The sequence below is a fragment of the Octopus bimaculoides genome, chromosome 3 (genome assembly GCF_046866305.1).
Source record: "Octopus bimaculoides isolate indiv1 chromosome 3, ASM4686630v1, whole genome shotgun sequence".
Taxonomy (NCBI): domain Eukaryota; kingdom Metazoa; phylum Mollusca; class Cephalopoda; order Octopoda; family Octopodidae; genus Octopus; species Octopus bimaculoides.
This window is the reverse complement of record NC_142930.1, coordinates 146561269-146568174: the sequence shown is the minus strand read 5'-3', so window position 1 is coordinate 146568174 and position 6906 is coordinate 146561269. Positions and strand designations below refer to the sequence as shown.

General features: G+C 37.6%; 1 long non-coding RNA gene across 1 annotated transcript in view; it reads left to right on the top strand.

Moving 5' to 3' along the window:
* The window catches only part of LOC149136756 (uncharacterized), a 23112-nt gene extending 16505 nt beyond the window's left edge, over window positions 1-6607 (top strand). Inside the window, exon 3 of the long non-coding RNA XR_016240936.1 lies at window positions 6163-6607. This is a non-coding gene — a long non-coding RNA (uncharacterized LOC149136756). The remainder of the gene's footprint in view (window positions 1-6162) is intronic.
* Window positions 6608-6906: the final 299 nt, after the last annotated feature.

The window sequence follows — 6906 nt, the reverse complement described above, 5'->3', positions numbered from 1 at the left end:
CCACAGTTTCGTAATCTGCTACTCTGTCAGAATATTAATTTCTTTTGCTATTGCAGTGGGTACGCGCAGAAATTTGCTTCCTTTATCTTTGTCATTTGCTTGTTTCAGTCATTGGCCTGCTGCTGTGCTGGGGGCACAACCTTGAACGGTTTAGTCGAACAAATCGACCTCAGTAACTATTTGTAAAGTCTGGTACTTATTCTGTCTGAGTCTGTTTGCCGAACCGCTACGTTACAGGGACACAAACAAACCAGCATCGGTTGTCAAGCGGTGGTGGAAGACAAGCACAAATACACGCACAACACACACACACACACACACACACACACACACACACACACACACACACACACACATACACACACGCGCACGTGCATGCACACACATATACATTGTTTAATGTCGGACGAATGAGAAAGGAGTGCTCAATACGGTTTTTTTTTTTAATGATTCTATTATTTAAAACTGAAGTTGAAGTTTGTCTCGCAAATCGAGTTTCACGTTATTGAAGATCGTAGGGACCTGAAACTCTAGTTGCGAGATAAATTCTCAGTATCAGTTTTAAGTATTAAAAAAAAAAGGAAAAGAGTTATATATATATATACTATGTGGTTATAAAGCGGGCTTTTTAATCACCCAGCCATAATATATAGTTTGGCTTTGAAATCATTTAGATCGTCTGGTGAAAGAATTATGTACCGTAGTCATCCTAAACGACTTACTCTCCCAGCCACAATCCCCCCCTCTCTCTCTCTCTCTCTCTATATATATATATATATATATATATATATATATATATTTGTGTATATAAAGATCATAGAAATCAACGTAGTCAGTGATAATGCTTTATATAATGTACACGTGTTTCGTAAGACAGGAAAAACATCGATTACACGAACATAAAACTCAATTACATGAAAAATGCTGCCGGCCTCATTCGTCGGTATTACTCGGCAAATGCCGATATCAATATCTATCTATCCATCTCTCTCACTCACTCACTCTCGCTCTCTCTCTCTCTCTCTCTCTCTCTCTCTCTCTCTCTCTCTCTCTCTCTCTCTCTCGCCTCTCTCACTCCTCTCTCTATGTATCTGTGTGCGTGTGTGAGTGTGTGTGTGTGTGTGTGTGTGTGTGTGTGTGTGTGTGTGTGTAAAAGCACAGTGCTATCCTTAAGACAATGTCATAGCACTAGTATTTAATTAATTTCATTCAATTAACTAAGATTTATTGGCTTACTTTATTAGATAAATATTATCTCTCATTTTACTGTTATGTCTTCATGTAGCAGACATTGCTGGGTATCTTTCCCAGGCAATTCTTTTAAGCTATAACACCACTATATATTCATTCTCAAGTTTATTTTATATTTCTCTAGTCATATAAGAACAGTAATAACGAGTAGACCAACCAGTGATTTTCAAAATTATTCTGACCACATCTTTTCGATCACCCACTCCCAGCACACATACAACGAAAGCAGCACTTCCTTGACGTTAGATCAGCAGCAAATTAACAACAACCACAACAATAACAACAACAACAAATTTAACATTAAGAATCAAGCCTATGCATTTCACAAAAAAAATCAAACCTAATACACCAACGTATTTAGGAATATAAAAAAGGGCAAATTTACATCCCACCTGTTTAACTACATTGTCTTCAGAATTTTGAAAGGGCAGGTGTGTCTAGTGCAGAGATATCAAATTCTCAACATCTGGTAGGACGAGTACAAGAAGTGTTTGATCACTGCTTTAATTAAGTTTCAGTTTGTTTCTTTGTTTGGAACGAAGTTGGGTGACTTCACTAAAGTCCCGCTCTATTGAATATAATCCTGGGAAGGCAATAAAGTATGTCTTGATTTTGTTCCACAGAGCAGGAAAGCGGTCAGAGACTTTATATATATAAAGCCCAAGATTATCATATATTTTCTGGTTTTGTTGTTTTTTAAAACTTTGATCTCAGTTAAATATCATTTTGCAATGAAGTCAATTCTTTCTCTGCTATTCTTGTTTTGTCTCCGCTGATATCAAGGAATGGAGTGATCATCCCTTTTGTCATTATAAGTAACAAAAACAAAAAAGAAAGAAAAGAGGTAGATAGATAGATAGATAGCTAGATAGATAGGGAGAGAGAGAGAGAGAGAGACAGACAGACAGACAGACAGACAGATAGGGGAAGGAGAATTGAAACCTGTCAGATATGTCCCTTGGTAGCCCGCCAAGGTGTGCGTAATGTCTGGCATGCTCCTCTCCTTCAATTCAGAGAGACTCGTATATTTGAAGAGCTCACGACGAGATATGGTACGTTTGAATAACTGCAACTTGGACAGAAACGTGGAACGTGATTTGGCTTTAAAAAGGTTAACCTCGTTTCCTTGCAATTGCAAAATGACTTCGTTGAATCTTATGAATACATCTGACAAGTAAGCAGTGTTGTGCTTCATGTTTCTTTGTTAATCACAGAGAACAGAATGGATGACCTGAAAGACTTCAACAACTGTTTCTAAAAAGTGAATAGAAACGACTCGGGCAATTTTCCATTGACAGCTAACACCTGTGTGCAACTAAAAATGCCAAAAATTTGCATTAATTTCAGTGCAAAGTTGTCGAGACTGCCAGGAATGGGAAACATCTACAGCGGCCATTTCAAGAATTCTCTCAAAACAGTCAGGAATTTCACGGCATCTGTAGATGCTGTGAATGAAAACATCTACACATGCTTTCATAATTTAATTTGAAAACTTTGATATTTTTGTTTTTTTTATTTTACACAAATGAATTTTAAATAGTAAATTTAGCCTCAAGAAACTGTAAGATCAAACCTGATAAAATAGATTTCAAATTTTGACAGAAGACCAGCAATTTAGGATGAAGGAGAAGTCGATAACACAGACCCCAGTATTCAACTGGTAGTTATTTTATCGACTCCAAAAAAATGAAAGGCAAAATCGACCTCAACAGTATTTGAACTCAGAACGTAAAGACGGACGAAATACCGCTAAGCATTTTGCCCGGCGTGCCAATGATTCTGTCTGCTCGCCCAGTTAAATACCGGTGAAAAAATAGACGAGTTATAACCGAAAGGAGTAGAACTGCATTTTTATCCTTGTTTTGTACCGAAACGTCGTCACAAAGCATTTTTTATAGAATTATGTGAGTTACTGGATAGAAAAAACAATTATACGCTTCGTATGATCCTAGTTACATTCTTAATTAACACATACAGATCTACTGATATCTCAATATTCTACATCCTTATATAACTTTTTACTAATTAAACTTAATTATCATGACTGGAAGAGTTTATGCAATTAGAAGCCTAATTTAGTTGTAAACCGCGACAAGGGTATGTATGTGATGGTACTACACAAAAAATATCATTAGGATAATTAGATTGTTGTTATTAACGCAATATAACTATCTTCTATCTTTTACTTGTTTCAGTTATTGTACTGTGGCCTTGCTGGGGCACTACCTTCAAAAATTTAGTCGAACTAATCTAACCTAGTACATACGCTTTGATAAGTTTTGTTTATTAAGTCTGGTAATTATTTTATCGTCGCTTTTGCTGAATCGCTAAGTTGTGGGGACGTAAACAAACCAAAACCTCTTGTCAAGTGGCAGTTGGGGACAAATACAACACAAACACAAAGGCACACGCGCGCACACACACACACACACACACACACACACACACACACACACACACACACACACACACATACACAAACATTGCGGGCTTCTTCAGTTTCTGCCTTCCAAATTCAAATTCAACCTCAAAGTATTAGTCAACCTGTGACTATAGCTGGAGATGTTTGCCCAAGGTGCCATACAGTGGGATTGAACATGAAAGCACGTGATTATGAAGTGAGCTTCTTAACTACTCAACCATGCATGCATTTATGTAAAGCATCTAATATTCGACTTTTCCAAAATTAGTAAACCAATGTACTACGTGTGAGAGATTGAAGCATTCAGCTCTCTCTATAAGAGATTTGGAATTTTTCGCCACCTGACGGGATGTTAGCAATGTGCAATGCAGTAATAGCCTATATATGTGTATAACATGTCTTTGCATAAGATAATGTTTATTTTGTGTTATATCAATAGAGGTAAATGAATAATCGAGTACCGAAACAGTGCAGAACTGTTCCACTATCAACCTGCCGCCGCCCTGCCGCCGCCCTGCCGCCGCCCTGCCGCTATCTTTTTCATAGTTAGGGCGACTACTTAGGGTGCCGATAACTAAAGGAACTGCAGGGTTAGATTATGCTTTTCTGACGAGGTTAAACAAGATCAAAACAGACCCGAAGTTATGACCGTACAGCAAAACATCTGACAGTCTACATTTAAGTAATTTTGAAGTTGTCTTCGCTATGTATGTGTATCTTTGTACGTGTGTGCGTGAGCGCGCGCGTGTGTGGTGGTGCTTATATACAAATATATGAGTGGCTGTGTAGTAAGTAGCTTGCTTAACAACCACATGGTTCCAAGTTCGGTCCCACTGCGTTGCACTTTCGGCAAATGTCTTCTACTATAGCCTTAGGCCGACCAAAGCCTTGTGAGTGTATCAGGTAGACGGAAACTGAAAGAAACCCGGCGTGTATGCATACATGTGTGTGTGTGTGTGTGTGTTTGTATGTCTGTGCTTGTTCCCAAACATCGCTTGACAACCGATGCTGGCGTGTTTACGTCCCCGTAACTTAGCAGTTAAGCGAAAGGCAACGATAGAATAAGTACTAGGCCTACAAAGAATAAGTCCTGGGGTCGATTTGCTCGACTAAAGGCGGTGCTCCAGCATGGCCACAGCCAAATGACTGAAACAGATAAAAGAATAAAAAGAATACATACATACATACATGTACGCAGGCATGCAGACGTATGTGTGTGTGTGTTTGTATATGTGTGTGTGCGTGCGTGTGTGCGTGCGTGTGTGTGTGCATGCAACACATACACACATGCACATATACAAATATGCACAAATACATATATGGAATTTGACCACTCCGACCATGTTATATGACCACATTGTCTTCTACAGATAAAAATAGTTCAGTTACAAAATAAAAATAACATTTAAAATATTCAAATACCTAATTTGAGAGAGGAATGTAAGATGGGCTTGGAAAGTGCCGTTTTCGGACGGGCTTGGAAACTGTAGTTTTCGGACTGGCTGTACAAGCCCATCCGGATACTGCACTTTCCGAGCATGAAACTTGAAGTAGCTCATGTATAACGCCTGTATTCATCAAAGGGTATTTAACTCCCTTTGAATTGAATGTTTTTCACCTGATCTTAACAACAAATGAACAGTATACTATACTCTGTGTGTGTGTGTGTGTGAGAGAGAGAGAGAGAGAGAGAGAGAGAGAGAGAGAGAGAGAGAGAGAGAGAGAGAGATTGCGTGTGTTACACACACACAGCAGAGAGGCCGTTACAAAGAATAGATTATGTAATATAGATATATATCTAAAGTACTAAAAACATTCTTAGGGCGCTCCTAAACTATATTTGTAACATAACTATTTTATCTAATGCTACGCCATTCAACAATTGCTATCAAGCATTTGCAGCACTTCTTTATTAAGTGCAATCGTATCTCAGAAGCCAACCTTCTGAGAATGTTGTAATCAACCCAACCAACCAACGATATGAGAAATGTATTGGCAAGACTAACATCATACTTAAACAACCCTGCCATTTTTTGTCTTTCCTTTTCTTTCTTATTTTTTCCCCTATCTTTATTTATTTATTTATTTGTTGGGGGGTATCTACCTCCCCGCTTCCATTCTTCTTTATCAGAAGCCAGTAAATTATTTTACTCTGTTACTGGTTACACCCAATGAGCTCTGTCCAAGCTGGGACAGGCATGATCCTTTGTTACAAAAGCATTTCGTCTCTCGCTAGGCATAAACATTAGACACACGCAAGGATGATTTTAAATTTACACACACGCGCGTGTGCGCGCACACATATATGTAAGTGTGTGTATAGAAAATAGAAAATAAACAAATATGATAAATTGTAAGATATTTAGTTACATCATCTTACATCAGTTTTATTAACATAAGGTGCTTATTATTTATATAATGTAAATTACATAATCAAAACTTATGGTTAAATCGTCAGAGACATATAACTTTTATACGTAACATTACAGGATTGAAAACATGCTGACAGAATCAGCTACTATGGAGATGGCAAGCGTCATGCATAAGAGTTACGTCACAGCATTTACTTCGAAGAGTAAAGAATATTTCCCCGGGAAAATATCAGGTACCAACGACTTCTGCCGCATTGGAGTGTATTTTAAATAGGGATCACAAAGGATTATTGATTTGCCAAATTTGCTCGAGTAGGTTAAGGATTTAAAACCACTGGCCAAGAAGAATGTGATGAAAAAGTGAAGATGAGCGTTGCTGTGCGTAACATAGTTTTCACCTAACAAATTCCATTCACAAAGCGCAAGGTATCTGTGAACCCAAGGCTGCAGTAGAAGACATTTACCGAAGGTAACGTGCGGTGGGATCGAACGTAGAATCATATAACTGCGAAATGAAATTCTGTGGAAGAGCGTAGGCTCGAAACGTTAAAGACTTTTTCACTTCCCGAGCTTTCTACACCACCTGTCTCCGTCTTTTATTTATTTTTGTGAATTCTCCCTATATATATATATATATATATATATATATATATATATATATATATATATATATATATATATATATATATATATATATATATCGCCAAGCCAGTACCGCTGCCGTAATCTCCTTTAGAGAGACTTAGAAATATATATATATATATATATATATATATATATATATATATAAGACACGGTAGACGTGACTGGAGAGCCTTTGTTCATATATCATTTGTTCAGTCAACGTAGACCTAGGGTTAA